Source organism: Falco punctatus (assembly GCF_963210335.1).
Source record: "Falco punctatus genome assembly, chromosome: 3".
Taxonomy (NCBI): domain Eukaryota; kingdom Metazoa; phylum Chordata; class Aves; order Falconiformes; family Falconidae; genus Falco; species Falco punctatus.
Genome location: NC_137582.1, coordinates 2,540,652 through 2,563,414, shown reverse-complemented (window position 1 = coordinate 2,563,414; position 22,763 = coordinate 2,540,652). Strand labels below are relative to the sequence as shown.

The 22,763-nt window shown below is 42.2% G+C and overlaps 1 long non-coding RNA gene across 1 annotated transcript in view; it reads left to right on the top strand.

The window, feature by feature from the left end:
• Positions 1-5,960: 5,960 nt before the first annotated feature.
• Positions 5,961-22,763, top strand: part of LOC308059915 — a 370,995-nt gene continuing 354,192 nt past the window's right edge. Inside the window, exon 1 of the long non-coding RNA XR_013926509.1 lies at positions 5,961-21,583. This is a non-coding gene — a long non-coding RNA (uncharacterized lncRNA). The remainder of the gene's footprint in view (positions 21,584-22,763) is intronic.

Below are 22,763 nucleotides of genomic sequence, written 5' to 3'. Positions count from 1 at the left end.
CCAGAGGCGGCCCAGGCAGAGGAGGAGGCAGCCGAGGGGGGAGCAGCAGCAGAGGCAGCCCCAGGCCGCAGCAGGAGGAGGGCAGGAGGTGCCGCAGGCCCGGAGCAGGGCTCCCCTGCAGCCCTGGCGAGCCCCCGCCGGGGCAGAGCCCCAGCCCGCAGCCCGGGGAGGGCCCCAGGCCGCAGCTGGGGGCTCTTTCCTGCAGGAGCTGCGGCCCTGGAGAGCCCCGGCGGGAGCAGGGGGTCCCTGAAGGGCTGCAGCCCGGGGCAGGGCCCGCGCTGGAGCAGGGAGACGGGGCAGGAGGCAGGAGCGGGGCTGAGGGGCTCACACGGGCTGGCACACGGCACAGACCCGCCCCGGCCCGGGGGGCAGGGGCCGGGAGCCGGGGGGGCAGCTGGGAGTGGGGAGAGTGGGTGGAAGGAACATGTTGATTTCATTCGCCTTTTTTCTCACTTTTTTCTTTTTTATTTGGCTATAAATTAATTTCAATTTCCCCAAGTCAAATCTGTTTTGCCCATGATGATAACTGGTAAGTGACTGCCCTGTCTGTATCTCGCCCCATGAGCCATCCTGTTTTCTCTCCCTGCCCTGTTGAGGAGGGGTGTGAGTGATACCCAGCTGGGTGGGCATCAGACTGCAGTCCAAGTTCAAGCCACAGCAATGTTGTATATCTTGGATTTAGTAAAGCCTTTAATATGGTCTCCCCACAGTGTTCTTATAGCCAAATGGATAAGCTATGAGCTAGGTAAATGGATGGTAAGGTGGGCAGAAAATTGGCAGGGCATTCAGCCTAAATCAACAATGATCACTGGTACAAATTCCAACTGGCAGCCAGTTACTCCTGACTTTCCTCAGGGATCAATATGGTTAGATTATGTATTCAAAATCTAATCACTATATTCTACGCTATTTCAATCACCATATAAATAATTATCCTTAAAGGACTGGAATTTTTGTTTAGCAGCAATCTCAAAGTAGAACTCAGACTAGACATCACAGCACTGTAAAAAAAAGCAACTCTAGGATGCATGTCTTAAGCGCCAAGAGCTCAAAATTTTATGTCCTTCCATTGCTTTCAGTTTTATATCAGCCTGAGAGCTTCTTTAGACCTCTTTTGATCTAATTACTAGAGCTATCCAGTACCTTTTTGGACTGTCTCTGCTTTTGTAGTTTTTTACTTTTTGCTCTTATCTTTATAGCATCAAGGATATTATTTCTAAGTTTATTCTTCATATATACCCAAACTGTTAGAGCCATCACTCTATAATACCATTATGTCTTATCCTAGTGTTTTCCTTATTCTTTTTTCTCTGCATTCTTGAATTTCTCTACATACCTTCAGCCAACTAATTTTTAAGTCAATGTGTTTTATCATCAAGTTTTTCTGTTCCCCAGCATTGCTATCCATATACCAATATAACATGCTAGTTAGCCCATATATGCTGATTTTATGGTTATTCTTGCAGATACAATGGAGCAGTATTCAGAAAAGGGGAAAAGGAATCCCTTGATGCAGTAGATTAGGGGTGGAGGAGGTTCAAAGAACTGTAGGGGCTTAGTTCCCAAGAACAACCTGCGAGCAGGGACCTACAGCAGAGGATGCTTTCATATTTTACGTAGCAAAAATTTACCATAAAAGAAAAATTGCAAACTAAACTACATCCCTCCCGCTCTGCACTTCACACTAGTGATTCCTCCATCCCTTTGAGGGCAAAGGTCTTCTCTACTTATGCGGTCCCTGTCTGGTAAAATTACTTTTGAACTCTGTATAGTTGCTCAGCTTCAACAGAAGACTGGATGGAGTTGATCACTGCCACGTTCCCTTCTCTGGCCTTCTGACACTGAGAGGGCAGATCATACCTGGAAACAGAGACTAGAGACTGGAACACCAGGCGAGGATCTGTTTCACTGATGGATCTTCCAATCACCTGGGGGGAGAGGGTGGTGTGTAGGTTTTATAGTATATTAAAATATATTATATTATATAAATATTGTTCTTTTTATACAGTTACAGAGGAATTTGATATATACTCTTTGTTATGAATGCCTATGTATTGTGTTCTCTCTATATAATGTATGTTACATGAAATTCATAGCAATTTATATGCAGACACTACAGAAAATCCTTTTTATAGACATCTAAAAATGTGTTTATGAAGTTGGCTATTACATAAAACCACCAGCAACAGCTTCTTGAGAAACCCAGTTCTGTCACTGTATGTTAGGTAAGATCTGATACACTGCACCGAGCTCCTCAGGAGACGTTGGCCTTGCACTGCCTCGTTCCTGCTTCCTGATTACATTTAGACAAGAGGCAGGGGCTCAAAGCAGGCTGTTTTGAGCCCGAGGAAATTTGAAGAGGCAGGAGAGTTCAAATGTCCGCAGCTTTGAACAGTGTCTGAAAAAGAGATGGGGGAATGCAATTTTGGATCTAGACACATCAGTCTCAGTTAGACCTTGCACAACTTGTCGCATCCATGCCCAGATCAAGCCCCTAGGGTATTCCTAGATTTCTATTCCTAAATCCAAAGATCTGTCCTATGATTTCTTTCAGGGCTGCACACCTCCAGCCACTCAAATATTACTTAACAGGCATGTTTTGAGTCATATCTCAGTTAGCAGCTGCTTGTGTAGCTTGGTGACATCATTGGATGAAGTATCTATCTCTAGAAATAAAGTACTGTTGGTTTGTACCAAACCTCTTTGCAATCACTGGAATCTATCCCACTTGTTAATGCAGAAGAGGGAGGGCTGAGTAACAGGAAAATACTCTTAATATAAAAGATTATTGCTCCATGGGGCAATTTGTCAGAAACAGTTGGGAAGGTTGTGATCCACATTCACTCCTGCAAGATCACAGCAAGAGAGAGGACAAGAGACAGCAATTTCTGGAATGAGGAGCAGGGAAAGGTTGCAAAGATCAGGATAAGCAATTCTCAGAAGCTCTTTGGAAAAATATAAACAATCTGGTAAGGGGGAGGAGGTGTGGGAGCTGAGCAGAAGCAAATTAAAAGGATAATTAGAAGAGAAAAAAAATGACTCGCTGAGTTCATTTTAGCTGGTGAAGCCACAGATTTCAGATGTATTCACAGCAGACAGATGGTAAAAAAAGGAGAAAAAAACCAACAACCATCAGCACACCCTATAATCAATTCCTTAGCATGAATATTAGGAGGATTTAGTTAGGGATAGGGAATAAGGAGTTAGCAGCCTTAATACACAATTACTTTGTTTTGTATCATTGCAACAGTGGAAGAGGGATCAGAGCACCCTGAGACAAAAGCCACAGCTCTGGTTTGTTGTGGGGCGTAAGCTGGAACAGTCACATAATCTTCACCATCCACCTAGACCGAAATTTTAACTGTAGTTTTCATATTTCCCTATGCAAGTGGTTGGGACTCCCCTTTTCCTTGGACACAAATGTCTCTGGGCACCTGGAGGTGTCATGGATAGTGTTTATATATGTATGTGTATATATATATAAAAACTTATGGTTTAAATAGGTAATTCATTTTGCCATATCAATAATCAACGCATCCTAAAGAAAAAAGAGTAAAAAAAGAGTGGAGATAAAAGAACAAATAAAAAAGAATCCAAACACTTTATTCCCCCCTCTCTGATAACATCAAATAACAGAAGTTCCAATAAGCAAAAAAGGAAAGAAGGAAAACCATCTCCTCAACATGATGAAGAAAGCACACATCTTCCCAATGCAACAGGTGAAGGACAGAGATTTGCGAACAGCTCTGACTGCAGTGTACCTTCATGGCATGGGGAACAGACCAATGAGGTGAATTGCTTTGGCTCAGCACCACAAATAGCGTTGTCTTGCCCTGGATGCAGAAATGGTCCATACAAACCAGCTTGGACATCTCTACACAGTATGCTCCACAGCCTTGGGTATGTCTTAACACTTTGGGGCCAGGTAAGGTGTCCCTGTAACACACTCTTTGGCAGAGATGCTTCTCTTTCTGAGTTGCTTCTTGGTTTTTAGTGGCTAAACAGAGATACTTCATACAGTATCAGCTTTCTTGAGTGATGTACTTCAAGAGATGACATTTCACCTGTCTAGTCTAAAGCTGAGCTCAACGTATAGTCAAGATGAAATGTGTCCTCCTGCAGACTTGGAGATATCCTAAAAATATAAACATTTCACTAAAAAATCCAATTCCCACTGAAATTACTAGCAGAACTCCCATTGATTCAATTAAGAGAAGAATCACAGGGTCTATAGTCCCCAAACCTGCTGATACATACGGAAATCTGACTCATGAGGACAGCAACCAGAGGCAAGCTGTTCACACACTTTATTATTGATGGAATCATGACTCTGGACAGCATAGATGAGACCAAACCGATTTTAAATAGAGAAGCATTTTTACAGAAGGCCAAAATTTTCAAATAATTTTGCTGATTTCAACAATACTTGAAATTTTCACTGCCTTGCTAATTGAGGAGATTTACAGCAGAAGAATTATTTAATTAAAAAAAAAAAAAAAAAAGGAGTAAGGGTTTGGGCTTTTTGATGCTTGCTTTAAATGGGGATGAAAGACAAAAAAACCCCACACAATGTTTATGATTCCTCTAGTGTAGTCCCTCCTATGAAGATGATTAGATTCTGAAGTGCTGCAGCATGCACATTATTGACTCATGTCTGGAAACACATTGTGGTTTGTGTGGTTTGGTTTGGTTTCTTTTGTTTCTACTGAGGTACTGCAATCTGTACAAAAAAAGAAAAAAGATTTTCCTAAGTGTGTATCTCCCAGACATGTGAGATCAGGAGGGAGGGTTACCCACCCCAACTATGGATCTCCCATATTTCCCCTCACTTCATGCTGTGCTGCTCATGAGCTGTGAGTCTCTGGACACAATCATGGCTACAAAGACCACCAACTCTAGGAGAGAGCTGCAGCCTTCCTGGCCCTGGCCAGGGGGGAGGTAGAGACTGGTCAGACTCTCCCTCCATGGTCTTTGCAAAGTCCATGCTGGGCCATAGCTTTCCCAGAAACCCTCTGGCAGCTCCCCAGCCTCCCCGCTCCCTCCAGGCTAGCTGGAGGAATAACCATAAAACCAGTATGAGTGGTAAAATGAGCTGCATTAAACATCAGCAGCTGTGGAAAGTTTCCTGCAACCGCTCTGATGCAGGTCACGTTTCCTTCAAGCCTCTTACCCTGTTGGCTGATGGACGCCCCAAGCTCCTTTTTTGCATTGCCTGAAGTACAGAATAAAATGGCCTGGAGGACCTCCCACAGAAAGAAATGTCAGAATATGGTGAATAAGACTGGATACACTGGAGGTACAACCTTCCTTTCAGACAACTTCTGAAATATAAAAGCCTCCATTTCTTCCTGACACCAGGCCTGGCTTTGCTACAGCTATTTCTATACTTCACATGTTTCATCTTGGAGGCTGTGATTCCTTCGTAGACCAGAACTTGCATCACTTCTTCTTCCACTTAACTAATTCGATGAGGAAAATGGAACTGCTATGGTGGCAATTCAAGTGTACTAAAGAAAAAAAGTTAATGTAAAATTTTGATTCACCAAATTTAAAGTCCATTTCCATTACATTTAATAAGTTCAGCCTCTCTTAGTTCATCTGTACTTATCTTTAAGTCTGCATGGCTGGGTGGCATTAGAAATAAGAAGATTATTCATAGTAGGGTGCTCTGCCTATGAACTTTTTCTTAGCTCTCAGTAGAGATAAAAAATCTTTGCTCAACTGCATATCATTTCATAATCACGAGTGGTCGGCTTTTCTGTTCTTATAAAATCAAATCTCACACCATCAGCCACAGACCTTTCAAAACATACCAAAAGAGGTATAATTAATTCAAACAGAGTAATCATTAAAGTATGAGGACTGTCTGACACATGCTTTTTTATTTCCCTCCAAGCATACATGAATTATGAGATCCAAATCACAGTTCCTGTAAAGGGCTAGTTCATGCATTTGGGGGGTGGGGGGTGGGGGGGGTGGAACTTGCTACATGAATTCTCACCCTTTCGCTGTAAATCCATGCGCAAACCCTTTGGGTCTGCAGGCCTGAGTCGTGATGTAGTACACCACATCAAAGAGAAGTAGGTGAGGAAGTGAGGCCAAGGAAAAGGCTCTGCAATGACTGACGTTAACATGCTGGGGAGGGACCATGCCAGAAGAGTGCCTCTGGGGTGGCAGCAGGTGCTTAAATTCTGAAAGACTGAAGGAGTGACTGGTGGGGGGGGGGGGGCGGAAGGCAAGAGAAAAACTTCTACACAGTCTTGCAGCAGCAGCAGCAGCAGCTGGTGCTTCCCTGTCTGTGGAGTCAAGGAGAGAGAGAAGCCCTTGGAGCAGGGAAGGGAGCAGGTGGGAACTGTTATTTGCAGCAGACGTTCCTTAGCAACAACCTTCAGCAGATGGAAGCCCAGGTACCACTGCACAGAGGCTCTCCATCAGCAGCCCCTCGTTCTGCTCAGCCTCTGCCCTGGGCAGGGGGACGCAAGACAAGACAGCAAAGTCTACCAGAGAGCGTTTCTTTAGATAAAAAGAAAGAGATAAGGAGGTCACCTTTGCTTGTGCTAAGTTGGAGCCCAAAGAGACACAAGGAAATTTCATTAAACAAGTTTCATAAGTACCAACAACATCGTTGTAATTAGATATATAGTAGTGACAAGTAATTATGGAAGTGTCATACATACACATAAGTACATACATATAAACATATTTTTTTACTGTGCCTAACTTGGATTTCTAAGTATGCTAAGAAATCTTGAAAGCTTAAAGAACATGTATGTGACCAAGAGAATCTTAATGCTATCCTGGACCACACTTTGGGGAAAAAAAACAAAAGAAAAGAAAAAGGGAAGATACCAGTTTTAATCTGCATCTGAAGTAAAATATGTAGTGATGAAATATAAGTATATATATATAAAATATAATATGATGGGTATATATATATATAAAAAATCATAAAATATAATATGATGGGTATATATATATATAAATATAAAATTATGGGTAATCCACAGTTAAAAAGGTTATTTGAAAATGGACAATTCACAGATGAAGAGTTCAGAGAAACTCTGCATTGACAGATGGACATATTACCAAATTAAAGAAAACAGGAACCTTCTGTGGGATAACTAATTAATCTTGTACATGGAGAATGTGGAGAATCATTAAAGTTGAACACAACTAACAGCAGAGGTGGAGCTGCCTGTGGATAGTGTCCATAAAACTGTAACAAATGCCACCAAGTTGAGCAGGCATCCCTTCTTTCTTCAAAATCAGGTATGCAGCATCTAGTATCCTCTCTTATGCTATTGTATATGTAAATACTGTCTTATTATCATTAAAGGAAAAAAAAATCTACTGCCTGCATCTGATCTGGCAACATGCCCTTGAGACTTGGTTGTAATCTGCATGTAAAAGCCAGGGGGAATAAAAGTACAAAGGCCATAAAACTTCACAGTCAATAAAGAGCCATAATTGTCTCTAGGGGGAAGGACAAAAGCCCTCTTTTGAGAGTTTCCACATAACAAGGAATGGTGGGATTTCTTGCACCTTCTCAGGGGCAGGATGTTGTTTGGAACACATCTATGGCCAAATTAGGACTATATCAACCATACTTGTGACCTCAATGTCTCTTTTCTATTAATATTACCAGTGACAAAAACCTGATAGATTAATTGATTTATCTTTGCTGATTACATTGATTAATCACGACCTAGGCAAACATCTTAAAGACCAAGGAATAGCTCTGTAGCCAGCAAAAGCAGATATGCAGTTGATTATGTATTCTGGTGAGTCAAGCTCACCCATATGGGATCTCATCTCCTGTGTCTCCATTTCCCTTCTGCTAATCTAACCTCTTAGCAGCATTTTAGCAATTCCTGTGGGTGATACAAGCAGTGAATAGAAATTGGAAAACTACAGATGCGTCTGAACTTACTTCCATTAAAGCCAATGGAGGCTTTATTCCATTAAGTCGGGGACACCAGTCTGAGTGATAATGGTATTTAATATTATTTCTTTGGCAATGTCTGGACAAAAGGAGAACTCCTTTTTCTTGCTTCTGTAGAGGTATAGACCAAAAACTGTGTAACCAGAGTAAGACTGAAGTTTTCTTTCTTGTCAGAGTTCACTGATTAACCAAAACTGGGCAATTTTGAGGAGATGGTTAGTTTTAGAAGCCTCTTGTGTACCTTACTGGTTTGCCTACTTCAAACCTTTCAGTCCACTTGCTCGTTCACCAGGTTACCAAAGTTTCTGACGATTCCATTTCTTGACAGCTCACCTTTCAGATAGGACAAGATCAGAGCATAGAGCTGCTTCGTGGATCCTCAAGAGCCAAAACTCCCTGTCTGTCAGCTAGCAGACCACTATGCTCAGGGTCTCCAGGGGTTCCACAGCACCTGTTCATCAGCTCCAGAGCCGGGGCTCAACAACCCTTCACATATAATTTTCAATTGCTATTTTTCCTTGGAGGACCAGTTAAATAAAATTTCAAAATATCAGATTTTATGGGAAAGACTTCCCTACCCAGACTCCTTAATCCAAAACCTGGGAGCAGCCTGAACCAGCTTTGGTACACAGGCAAGGTGATATCATTTTGTTAAGGATGTGGCCAGACAAGTGTGATCACGTGGTCTCAGATGTGGCCATTTTTAAATTTCCCAATTACTGTCCTAATCAGGTTCATTTCAATGCCATATGAAGCGAACTGGACTAAACAATGGGGGGTATGCAGTGGGGCGTGTGTGATTATTTATTTGTTTATTTATTTATTCTGCACTGTAACAACCAAGGAGGTTTCACAGAATGAATTGCACATCTCAGCTAAAATGGCAGCAAACTTTGATCAAGAGGCAGTACCGTCTTACACTGCTCGGATGTGAGCCCTTGTACAGATCTGGCAACACCTACAAACTGTGCGGAATCTATGTATATCTGCATCGACTTCTCTACTGTACTGCAAAACAGCAGTGTTAGCATTTCACCAGGTACTATTCCTAGCTGCCTTAATGTGAAATAAGTTTGATTCAAGATGATGTAGGAGTGTCCATGTATGAATTTGCAGTACTTTTGCTGTGTTGCTTGCTATCACTTCTTTACTTAATAGCTACAAGTAGTCCAAGTGGGCAGGTGAAGAAAAGATACAGCAAAAAAGCAGTATTATTATTGTTGTTGTTATTTTAGCACAAAAAAAAATTGTGGCTGTTATCTTTCCCCTATCAGTAGCAGCAATTACAACCTACCATCTTCTTAGCCATTATCGGGCAACAGCTCTCAAAATGTAGTAGAGGCAGGGACTAAAGTTAGTGGGCAGTGCCTGTATACAACATCCTTGCCTCACAGCTGCTGCCGGCATGTCCATTTTCCTTTATTTAATTAGGTAATTTAAAATAGTGTCTCCCACCCTTCTTCACACACACACAAAGCAAAAGCCACTACTGACATTTCCAGGACAAGAATATGTAGTTTTGTATTCTTTACCATTTTATCCTCCATCAGGACTGATTCTTTTAAGTGGTAGGAGAGCCATCTTCACGTTTCAAAGAGTATGCCCTTTTTTTATGCAAAGCATTAGCTAGAATGACATTTCAGCACTGATCCTGAGAAAAGGACATTGCAAAGTGTCTTTATGGTGAGATAAATCCAATGTAGCATGAATAAAAAAATTTCTAGTGCATTTCCATTCTGATTACATATCTACTTGGAAATCTAGATAGCTTGTTTAAATCATCAATCTACTGGGTTCAATGCCATGGAAATTGCACAGAAGCTCTGCTTTGCAGGACCTCCTGTACTATATCTTGTTGAACAAATTTGAATGTGCCTATGTACAGAGCAGAAGAATTTGATTGTGACATTTCTTTGTATGGATTGTGTCAGTTCTCATACTAAACTGACTTTTTCAGGCTTTAGTTCAGCAGGTTATGTCACTTGACTCCAGAAAAATTATTTTGGAAAGGATTTGTTTTTTCTTTACTTCCATAGTGAATATGTTCTGTTTGGTTTGGTTTTTTTAAAAGGGTTCATAGGATCCCTTTTGTAAAGGATCCACATATTGTGGATATTACTATAGTCTTATTGTGCAAATATTATTACTTCTATTTTCCACTCATAAAAGTAGTAACATGGGAAACAATGCCTTACTTCATTTTATGAAGGTTCATCCTTTTCCAGAAATTCTGGCTAATCCCTAAAGATAAAAAGGAAATTTTCCTGCCAATGGTATAGGCACCAAATAGCAAGTGAAGTATTTCTAGTGCAGTCATTTTAATTGTCATCAAGCATACAGATGACGACCTATGGGGCAGGGAAGATCTTGCTGCAGATTTCTCTAACCAGCCCTTTGGCTTACAAGTTACTTCTTTGCTTTCAATGTACTTCACATGTTACATAATGCCACAATCTTTACAGGATACACAGATACAATGCTGAGGCTGAAATGAACAATTGCAGAACAAACTTTTATATTTACCTCTGATTTAGAGGGAGGAAGGAATATGATCTCAAAACTGCTATTTAAAAAAAAGCTTTCAAAGAAAGATAAAACCCAAGATGGAAGGGGTCGTTCTTGGACACCTTTTCTTTTCTTTTCTTTTCTTTTCTTTTCTTTTCTTTTCTTTTCTTTTCTTTTCTTTTCTTTTCTTTTCTTTTCTTTCTTTCTTGCTTTCTTTCTCTCTTTCTCTCTCTCTTTCTCTCTTTCTCTTTCTCTCTTTCTCTCTTTCTTTCTCTCTTTCTTTCTTTCTTTCTTCTTTCTCTCTCTTTCTCTCTTTCTCTTTCTTTCTGTCTTTCTGTCTTTCTCTCTTTCTCTCTTTCTTTCTCTCTTTCTTCCTTGCTTTCTACCTTGCTTTCTTCCTTCCTTTCTTCCTTCCTTCCTTCCTTTCTTTCTTTCTTTCTTTTTTTCAGTTCTGACATTTCATAGTTATTTCATTCCTTTTTGATTTTGACACAGAAAAATCCCATTATATGAAACTTCCTGTATTTCACTTACAGCTAAGGATACTTTAAAATAGTCTTTTTGTGTGTTTTCATGGCATTTCTTTGAATATATCTTCTTCCTTATTTTTAGTTTTAAAAGTTGTCTCATGCTAAATATTTCAGATGTTCTGGCACACTTATTTCAAGCCTCCTGGCACTTCTGCAGAGCCACCTCCTGCAGGAGTGGCTTATGCTTATCCAGGTTTCACGCTGGATTGCCTTACAATTTCTCAGTGACAGCTATCCCTCTCCTTGTTTCCCTTTCTGAAATAATATAATGCCATCTTCATGGTACAGGGGCAGATTAGCAGCTGTGTCCTATGTCCTTGTGTAACAGCATCATCTCTTCTGCGAGGTAGAGACAAGGTCCACCATAAAGGCAGCACACAGAGGGTAGGGGATAAGCCATCTTAATCTTTTCAGTTAGCTTGTAGCATGGCCTGAAAGAAGGTTGCACATAACCAAGGTCTTCTCAAATCCAGCTTGTCTGGGTACCACTGCAGCTGTAGGTCCATTCTGAGCTCTGTTCCGGACAATTTACACATCGAAGAGGAGTCATCCCTCCATATTCTCCACCCAGATATTAGTACACCTTCACTCCTTTTCCTTAGAGCAAAACTCCACACCTGTGTCCAAGCCTTCCACCACCTAGGACCCAGAGCTATGCCCTCATGAACTACTATCCCAATACTGTCCCAATCTGCACTTGCAACACTAATTTGATGCTTCCTGCCTTATCCTTCCTCACCCGTTGTCTCTCATTAATCCTCTCATATGCTAATGGCCAAGTAGGTATTTAGCCAGAAGTGCATGTGTTCTTACCCCCCAGCTCAGTTATATCTCTTCCAAGAACCCACCAGGACCAGCTGCCTTGTTCCTTTTGCATTTGCTTGTGCACTATCAATGATATGGGCACAGTGCTTGATCACCTCTGGAATAAACTATTCCAGACTCCTGAGCTGCCTGTCTATCTGTCTCTTCACTAACAATAAGGTCACTTAAAAATAAAGCAAGGAAAATTCTTCTAAATAGAAGGATATGACCTTTATTTGTTGCACAACTAAGTAAACTGCATAAAAATAACATGAAGACTGTGACATGAGATAACCAAAGATGGTAAATTTAGGCTGACACTTTGTCCTTTACTTGAACTGTTCAACAAGAATGTATACAGTAAAAAAAAAGATATGATCCTAAATCAGATTCTCTCGGAATGTGTCATTGTGCTATATGCTTAGTGTATTTTCAGGTACTTCCTGACCTGTCTGTTTTATGAGACAGAATCACTGGGAAAGCAGGAATGCTGAAAGACCATCACTGGGGTCAGAGTCCTTTTTAGGACCAGATGCTGGAAAGCTAAATCACAACAACAGTCCCTGCCCAGACAACTCAGAAGTTAAATGCCAGAAGGGATGCAACAGATGAGCCATTCAGACAAACAGAGGGAGGGAAAAGAACAGGAACTAGATGAATGAATCTGATAACAAAAAGAATGAAGGTCAAAAGCAAAAGGCTTGTGAATCTTGACATGGTGGTTTCTCACACATGCAGAAGCTATGGTAGGGAAAGCATCAGTAAGCTTGAAGAAGAGTTCAAGAGAAACATGCATGTGGGGCTATCTTCTGTTAGTCATCTACAACAGTCTTTTGGGTGACTGGGTTTTTTTATGGTCTATCCAGTTTGAAGCTAAGTGTTTTGAGATTAAAAGCATCTTAAAATATAAAATGCGTAATGGGACACTTGGGCAAAAAATTCTGACGCTCTGAGTAGTCAGGCTGCTTTCTAGCCAGGTAGCTAATGTAGGTATTTATTTCAGTTCATATTTGGACCCAGCTGAATCCTCATTTCATTTTTTTTTATATTTAATGGCTACAAATAGTCTATGAAGTTCAAGGGAAAAAAAACCCAAACACCACAAATTTAAGGCACTGAACTGCCTTAATTGGAGGCCACAGTTTTTATTTATATTCTATGTGAAAATATACTCAAGTTATGAATTACAATGTATTGTTAGCTACAGGGTTGTCCCTTGTAATTAATACTCCAATAAGGCTCAGTGCCCTCCAGAAACTGTCTTCCCAACCCTAATAGTTGCATACCTAACTGCTGGCACACTGGTAGCTCCTGAATCATTTGGTTACTGGAACTGATGCTCTTATTTCTGGTCCTGGGAAACAAGGGGAAGACTCGTGGATGATTTCTCAAAAGGCAAAGTCTCACATTGATCACCGGTGAAGCAGTCATTTGTCATCTGATCACTCCCATCCAGCATGGCAGAAGAAGAATGGGTAGAAGTTATCTATAGAGGCTATGCCAGCTATCTTAGTACCCCAGGGACAAACTGTTGTGGGTCAACACTGGTGGGCAGCTCAGCCCCACACAGCCACTCACTCAAAAGACCAGAAGTTAGAAAATCCCTGGTATACTTCTGCTCACCGTGGCTTTATTGCTGAGTGGTATGGGATATCCCTGTGGTCAGCTGGGGTCAGCTGTCCCAGCTGTGTCCCCTCCCAAATTCTTGCCCACCCCAGCATCCTCACTGGTGGGGTGGGTGGGGTGAGAAGCAGAAAAGCCCTTGGCTTTGTGTCAGCACTGCTCAGCAATAATGGAACATCCCTGTGTCGTCCACACTGTTCTTTTCATCACAAATCCAAAACACAGCCCCGTACTAGCTTCTGTGAAGAAAACTAACTTAATCCCAGACAAAATCAGTACACAAACCAAGACTCATATCTCTGTAGAATTTTGAATCTTCTTATTAGTACAAGTTTTTGAAATTCAAATGTTGATAACAGGACTAGGAATGCAAACTCAGGAGCTAAATGCCAGGAGGTAGTAAACTCCCCAGAGATGGTCTTTCTCACCTAGGAGAAAAAAAACACAGCAGAAAACATAAACTGGGGGTGAGGGGTGGGGTGGGGACACAACACAAATTTTAACGTAAGAGGTAGTGAAACATTAGCATATTTTACCACGAGAAAATTTTCAGTCAAAATGGTAATTTTTTGTTGAAGTTATACTGCAGATTTGTAATTTTGCACCTCAAGATGCAACACGTGGATCACAAAAGTGATTCTTTCTGGCCTCAAAGTACATAAGAAGTTGTTTATCCCAGGTAAAAGTATGCATAAAGTTCAAAACATTCTTTCTATTTTTTTTTTTCTGCAGCATCTACTTTTCTCAGATACCATCTTTTCTTCATTGCTATCTTTGTTAGTCCTTGGAAACCCCTACCAGGATGATGTCAGTGTCCTGTTACTCCACATACTTCACAGATAAATAGACAACAAAAAGGCGTCCTCTACCCCAAAACTGCTCACAGTAGAGCTGAAACTGAACATCTGGGTAGGGGTGGGGAAACCAAGAAAACAAAGGCAAAAAGTCAGGCTGCGGAGGGGGTGGCTGCATAATGTTAAGTTCCTTGCAGGGTTCCTGATGAAGGTGGACTTTAAGGCTATGAACTTTGCCATTTGTTGTGGGAAATGCACACCAGTAAGGGAGAGGGCAACAACTGGAAGCTGGCAAGTCGTGGGTGGAGGCAGAGGCAGGAGCTGACATTGTCATACTTGTCGAAAGAGACTGGGTGGATAGTTCAGTTACAGCAAACAGGTGCTTTGTTTTGGTTTTCTTGTAATAAGAGAAGAGAATCCACAGGGAAGTGACAAAAGATGTCACGAGAGGGGAGACGTGGTCAAAGTAGCAGCCTGGGAGAGCACTCCTGGCAGGAGTGACTGACACAGATTTGAGGAAGGCAAGCTTGTAGATGATGGGGTGACAGAGAAGTATCTTGCTTATCAGAACAAGACCTGACCAAAACCTGGGCAGGAATGTCAGAATGGCTGCAAAAGCTTTTAGTTTAGGAAAGATGAGGACCTAAATTTGGACATAGCTAAGGACCTGCAAGCCCAACAGAACAGTGGGATTAGGTGTAACATATAATTTCAGACGATGATTGGAGACAGTGCCTTTAATAAGAGCAAGAGGGGGACAGAAGCTGAAAAGCCAATCAGGTGGTTTTTTTCAGGTTTGTTTTTGTTTTTATTTTTATTTTTTCTTTGAAGATAAGTGAGATAAAGGACCAGATAGGTCAGAGTGGAAATGCTTGCAAGACAGGAGAGATACTGGGGCAAGAAGAGAATGAGTAGAGTGGATTAAATTCTTCTGCCTCTCAGACTGGGGTAAGGAACCTACATCTACACTACCAAATTTGTTCATGTTTTGTAGAAATACACAAAGACCCAAGTTAGTGTTCTCCCAAGGAATGGTTAACCCCAACCTCCACTACAATTTAAGCACCAGAGAATCCACATGGGAGGGGAATGCTATGAATTCTCCATCCATACAAAGACACTTAATAAGAGTAATTATCTTGACATGAGAGTTCACAACAGTGGGGACTCCACCATGCCTTTCACTGCTCACAGAAGCACTTATTAGAAATTACTCAAAATCTTCCTTGGTTCCATTTTTGTATTGGTGCCTTTCTGAAGTGTATTTTATTTCTGTTAAAGTGAAAGAGAGATATAACACAAACAAACATACAAAAAACCCCTTGCAACTGATGTTTTTAATCACAGTTCTCTGGGAGGCATGACCAGTGATCATGAGTTATTACATGGTTTAACTCCAGCCAGCAACTAAGTACCATGCAGCTGCTCACTCACTCCCTGCCCTGCTCCCCTCCCTGCCCCCCCACCCCCCCACTCCACAGTGGGATGGGGAGGAGAATCATGAAAAAGTTGAACTAATAGGTTGAGATGAGAACTATTTAATAATTTAAATAAAGTAAAACAATAATATTACAATAGTAATAATAACAATTGTAATGAAAAGGAGATAAAGAGAGAGAGGGAAGAAAAAAACCAAACCAAAACCAAGTGATGCACAATAATTGCTCACCACCCACCGACCCATGCCCAGCCAGTCCCCAAGCAATGACCAGCATCCCCTGGCCAACTTCCCCCAGTTTATACACCAAGCATGACATTCTATTGTATGGAATATCCCTTTGGCTTGTTCAGGTCAGCTGTCCTGGCTGTGTCCCCTCCCGGCTTCTTGTGCACCTCCTCACTCACAGATCATGGGAACCTGAAAAGTCCTGGGTTTGGCTGGAATAGAGTCAATTTTCTTTTCAGTAGCTGGTGCAATGCTGTGTTTTGGATTTAGTGTGAGAATAATGTTGATAACATGCTGATGGTTTTAGTTGTTGCTAAGTAACATTTTACTAAGTCAAGGACTTCTCAGTTTCTCAGGCCATGCCAGTGAGAAGGCTGGAGGGGGACAAGAAACTGGGAGGGGACACAGCCAGGACAGCTGACTCAAACCAGCCAAAGGGATATTCCATAGCATAGAACGTCATGCTGGGTATACACAAACTGGGGGAGCTGGCTGGGCCCTTCTGATTGCTGCTCAGGGACTGGCTGGGAATCAGTCAGCGGGCAGTGAGCAATTGCGTTGTGCATCACTTGTGGGGTTTTGTTGGGTTTTTTTCCCCTTTGGGATCATATTCCTCTCTCCCTCTCTCTCTTTTTCATTACGATTGTTGCTGCTATTATTATTCTTATATTTAATTTTATTTCAATTATTAACTTGTTCTTACCTCAACCCACAAGTTTCACCTTTTTCCTGATTCTCTTCCTCATCCCACCAGGGGAGGTGGGCACTGAATGAGCGGCTGTGTGGTAATTAGTTGTTGGCTGGGGTTAAACCACGATACCCACAGATGAGTTTGCCTTTGTCTGAGGCAGGAATAACCAGACTTTTTTCCTCAGCGTATTTCTTATGTGCTACAGGAACTTTATCGCCTTCTACAGTATGTAAAAACTTTGATTGGGCAGGGCCAGCTTGACTGGCAGATCCTCTAGTGCTGACTAACCATGTGGCTTTTGCTGAATGTGAATCACAATGTTTGAAATTCGCACCACCCACTGCTCTCTGTGTAATCTTTAACAGTCTGTTGTATCGTTTGGGTTTTTTTCAGAGGCTGGTTTCATGACAGGGGATGTGATATACTCACTCAATGCCATTTCGCCCAGGTGTCTATGAGGTTGCCTCAGAAATTATTCCCGCCATCTGACTCAGTTCTTTCTGGGGTGCCATGTTGCCGTAAGATTTGCTTTTCAAGGCCCAGGATAGTGTTCCAGGCAGCGGCGTGGGGCACAGGATGTTTCCAGCCATCCGGTGGTTGCTTCCACTGTTTTAAGCACGTGGTGCTTGCCTTGGTGGGTTTGTGGGAGCATGATACAGTCGATCTGCCAGGCCTCCCCATATTTATATTTCATTCATCTTACTCCATACCAAAGAGGCTTTAACCACTTGGCCTGCTTAATTGCAACACGTTTCACGTTCATGGATAAACTGTGCAATAGCATCCATGGTCAAGTCTACCCCGCGATCACAAGCCCACCACAAGAGTTGCATCTCTTCCTTAGTGGCCTGAGGTGTCATGGGCCCACCAAGCCCAATAATTCACTCTTATGTTGCCAATCCAGATCCACCTGATCCACTTCAGTCTTAGCAGTCTGATCTACCTGCTGGTTGTTTTGATGTTCTTCAGTGGGCTGACTTGGGTGCGTGAGTATCTATGTGACATACCTTCACAGCCAGGTTCTCCACCTGGGCAGCAATGTCTTGCCACAATGCAACAGCCCAAATGGTTTTGCCTCTGTGCTGCCAGTTGCTCTACCTCCATTGCTGCAACCACCCCCACAGGGCATCTGCCACTATTGATGAGTTGGTATAGAGACGAAGCATTGGCCATTTTTCTTGTTCAGCAATGTCTAAAGCCATCCTGATAGCTTTTACTTCTGCAAACTGACGTGATTTACCTTCTTGTTCAACAGTTTCTGTGACTTGTTGTAGAGGGGCTTCATACAGCTGCTTTCCTTTGGGTTTTCAATGCACTTCATGACAGCATCACAGTGTCACTGGTATGTTACTAACAGAATTGTGCTTGCTTCCTTCAGCAGAATGAGTCCTGACTGAAAAGCCAAACATCTCTGGTGAGAGTTCACAAAACACATCACAGCTTCCTCCCAGCATGAATAAGAAAAAATAATACTGAATGGTCTTCTAAATTGACAGAATTACTTTCCGATCTTATTTGGAACACGGTAGAAATTTTACTTTACTGAGTAGATGGCTTATTAAAGTAATTTTGGTAGATAGTTTTGTACATTTTGACAGTGTAAAAAGCTACTATCAGTTTAAATTTATGAGTTAAAACCAAACCATGCTGTAGATAAATACCCTTATGAGTACTAACACATAAAGGATTATTCATTTTTTATTTTTATTTATTTTTCCATTTTAACACGAAAGTTTTAACATTTTTTCCATCCATTTAGGCCCAGCTCCAGTTTCAAAGTAAGATGTTGGAAAATATTGTCACTGTGTAAAAAGTATCAAAACAAAGTGGTAGTTCAGCATGACAAGACAACATATCACTGCCCAGCTGGGATGCCAAGAGGAAAATCAAAGCAAGCACTGGTGTTTGTAGGCTCCTGCACAACATGAAAAATGTACACTGTGATCTCAAGAGAAAGGAAGATGAGCTCAGGAAGTGTGTAATGAACGGTGCTCTGTCTTTGACAGTCAGCAGCACTAGGAACGACTGTGGTTCCAGTAAAGCTCTGCTACCTAAAACACTTTTATATTGAGCTGTTGTTAATCAATCGCAAGAACTCCTGTTCCTGTATATTCTACAGGAAAGACTCCACACAGACCTCCTACAACAGGTTTATGGCTGATGGGGGTCCTTGAGCCCCTTCCGAGAGCCAGCAAGGAAGGGCAAAACTTTTGGGTCGGATCCATCTTGCCTCATCTGCCAAGGAGAAGTTGTATCTTCTGCAGGCTCATGATAGATGATCTCCCATTTCCAGTGGAGGGAGGTAAGAGATATTTGGTGGGTGGCCAGTCCCATCCTAAGGTGACTCCTAAGGGAGTTGTTCAGAGTCTTGGTGCACTGGTGGGATGTAAGTTTGGTTAAAAAGGGAAGAAAGAAAGGAGAAGAGAAAGGGATGGGGATAGGTATAGGGTGACATGGTTCACTTGTACCATTCCTCCTGGGCTACACTGGTGCCATTGAGGTCCCTGCCTGTCACAGTGTCCCAGTGCAAACAAGAGGTAGAGGAACTGTCATGCATTCACTACACTGCCCTGTAAAAAGTGTCTCTGATCAACTCAGAGGAAAACATGTACCATGTTACTCAGTTGATCACCAAAACGGCAGAGTGCATGAGGAGATCAGCACTGAGACCAGCCCTGGAAAGGGACAGGGGAAGTGGGGAAGGAGGTCGTACCTGGCAGGTAGCTGACTTTCTCATCCTCATTCTGTGCCGTAGGATGATAATAGCTCCTGTGATTGAAAAGGGGCCTACACATAAATATAAATAAATAAATCAAAATCCCTTGCACAAACATGAAAACTGGGAGTGTTTAATTCAGGCTTGACTGTTACTTTCTTCTCCACACCAGGACCAGACCACTGTGAGATATAAAGAAGCATTGACTCGATTAAGTTTTAGCTATTTACCATATTAATCATAATCCAGCTCACCTTTCAAAAAGTAAATAACACCTTTAAGATTATCAGACTCAGTTTCAAGCAACATTTTTCTTATTAAACAAGCACACAGGACTGGGAAAAATCAATAGGAGAGTTAGACTAGCCTCCACATAGATGGTGTTTGTTATCACCCGTAAGTCACTGTAAAAGATGACAAAGCTGCCACATCATGGAGAAAAGTAATTTTACAGGGCTCAGGTGGGTTCAAGCTTCCATCTTCCCCCCTCCTGTAATTCATTGCATCATGTGTTTCCACCAGCTAAATGAGTCTGCTAGCCTGCCAGACACAGATGGTCACCACAGTGACAAAGCTCCCTGTGTTAATTTCCATTTTATGGGCCATGTTTCCTTACCTTTTCTCTTTAGCAATAAAGAAAGGAATTCTAATTCTTCATGGACAGTGCAAGTTGGTGTGATTGGGTGGGTGTAACAGCCCACAGTTGCAGGTGGCTGGCTGACCACATCCATCTGTGGAAAGGAGGGAATTCTCGTTTCAGCTGGCAGAATGAGTGACCTCCACCACATTCATCACCTGGGTGACACGGTCTACCTCCCTCTCTGCTCCAGTTACCTCAAAAAGCTGCAAGCAGCAATGTAAAATCAGTGAAACTGGTATAGTTTAGGCTAAAGTTATCAGGTATAAGACACATTTTAACTTCCAGATGGCCAGATTTTTCTGTGCAGTTTCATAAATATTAAACTTTAAAAATTAATTAGTGATGGTAAGTTGTGGAGGGAAGGGATGGTTTTGTTGGCTTTTTATTTGTTTGTTGTTAAGGGATGAGGTTGTTTTTTACCTAAATGGAAGTTCATCTTAAATTTTTTCTCGGTGTGTAAGAGCTATTATTTATGAGTATTATAAGGCATTAGAGTTTGCAGCTATAGTGGGAAGATCAGTTGGAACAAGATGAGGTAAGTAGCCATTCCAGATAAATGTTTCTAATGCAAAGGAAAGGTGATAAAAGGAAAAACAGAAGCAGAAAAGGATTAATCAAATTGCCTGTGGTTTTAGAGCATATTTGTGTAAGAGAGAGAATCCTTATATTCACCTTCCACTCAGTAAACTACTTGTAGTGGAACTTACTGTACATAGGTGAAAACAAACATATGTGTGTTAGATGTTAAGGACACTGAGAAAAATAATGATAGCATTAAGAAGAAAATATGTAGTTTGCAGTAGTACCCATTGCAGTACCAATCTCAGACATATAAGAAAGATACTACTTTTCCTTTTCCACTCTGTAGTTACTACATGGATAGAGTAAAACTCTGTTCTACTAGTGACTTTCAATTTCAAATGGGCACTAAGTTTCGCAGTCCACATCTGTTACCTAGATTAATGGGCTATTATTTTCTGTGTTTGTCTCACCACCTTTGTTAATTCTGACTTGAAATGTAGCTACTGATGATCAATAGAGCCTCTAATAGGCACATATTTACATTATTAGAAGTAATAAGTCATGCATAGAACTCTTGGCTGAAAGTTTACTTTGCTAGCTGTGTTTTCCAGACAGTTTCATGACCTTCACCTCTCCTCTGCACATATTTTGATAACTAGTATTGAGTGACTCTCCAAAGTGAATACTGTAACCTGTATCATGAAGGGGAAGGATTGGGCAGGAAGGAGGATCTGGGGAACTACAGGCCTGTCAGCCTGACCTCAGTGCCAGGCAAGGTTATGGAGCAGATCAGCCTGAGCGCCATCACACGGCACATGCAGGACAACTGGAGGATCAGGCCTAGCCAGCGTGGGTTTACAAAAGGCAGGTCCTGCTTGACAAACCTGATCTCCTTCTGTGACAAGATGGCCCACTTCCTGGATGAGGGAAAGGCTGTGGATGTTGTCTACCTGGACCTCAGTAAAGCCTTTGACACCATCTCCCACAGCATCTCCTGGAGACACTGGCAGCTCATGGCTTGGATGGGTGTGCTCTGTGCTGGGTTAAAAGCTGGCTGGATGGCCGAGCCCAAAGAGGGGTGGTGGATGGAGTTACATCCAGCTGGTGGCCGGTCACAAGTGGTGTGCCCCAGGGCTCAGTACTGGGGCCAGTCCTGGTTAATGTCTTTATCGATGATCTGGACAGGGGCATTGAGTGCACCCTCAGGACATTTCCAGACAATGCCAAGTTGGATGGGACTGTTGATCTGCTTGAGGGTAGGAAGGCTCTGCAGAGGGACCTGGACAGCACTGACTGGTGGGCTGAAGCTGATTGTGTGAAGTCCGACAAGCCTCAGTGCCAGGTCCTGCACTTGGGTCACAACAACCCCAGGCAACACTACAGGCTGGGGCAGAGCAGCTGGAAAGCTGCCTGAGGGGAAAAGGGTCTGGGGGTGCTGGTTGACAGCCGGCTGAACGTGACCCAGGTGGCAAAATTACCAGTGGCATCCTGGCTTGTATTGAGACCGTGTGGCCAGCAGGACCAGGGCAGTGATTGTCCCCCTGTACTTGGCACTGGTGAGGCCGCACCTCCAATACTGTGTTCACTTTTTGGGCCCCTCACTACAAGAGGGACACTGAGGTGCTGGAGCGTGTCCAGAGAGGATCAGCGAAGCTGGTGCAGGGTCTGAAGCACAAGTCTTATGAGGAGCAGCGGAGAGAACTGGGGTTGTTTAGTCTGGAGGAAACTCAAAGGGCATCTTACTGCTCTCTAAAACTACCTGAAAGGAGATTGTAGGCAGGTTGGGGCAGGTCTCTTCTTCCAGATAACAAGCAATAGGACAAGAGGAAACAGCCTCAGGCTGTGCCAGGGGAGGTTTGCATTGGATATTAGGAAAGATTTCTTCACCGAATTGGTGGCCAGGCATTGGAACAGGCTGCCCGGGGAGGTGGTGGAATCACCATCTCTAGAGGTGTTTTAAAAATGAGTAGATGTGGTGCCTGGGGACACAGTTTAGTGATTTACTTGGCAGTCCTGGGTTGACAGTTGGACTTGGTGATCTCAAAGGTCTTTTTCTACCTAAATGATTCTATGAAATTAATCAATAACACTTGCTATTCTTGATATTATATTCTGAGGACATTTAATTGTACATCTCTGGAGCACACGGATGTTTTAACAGCATTAATTTTTACATTATTATTATTATTTTATATGGTATAATATATTATTATTAATAATAGTATTAATAACTGCTTGACATTAAAAACAAACATTTTGATCCTTTTTTAATGATAAAAAAATTGGTCCTCATTTAATGTAATAGAACTTCTAATCCATAACTACACATT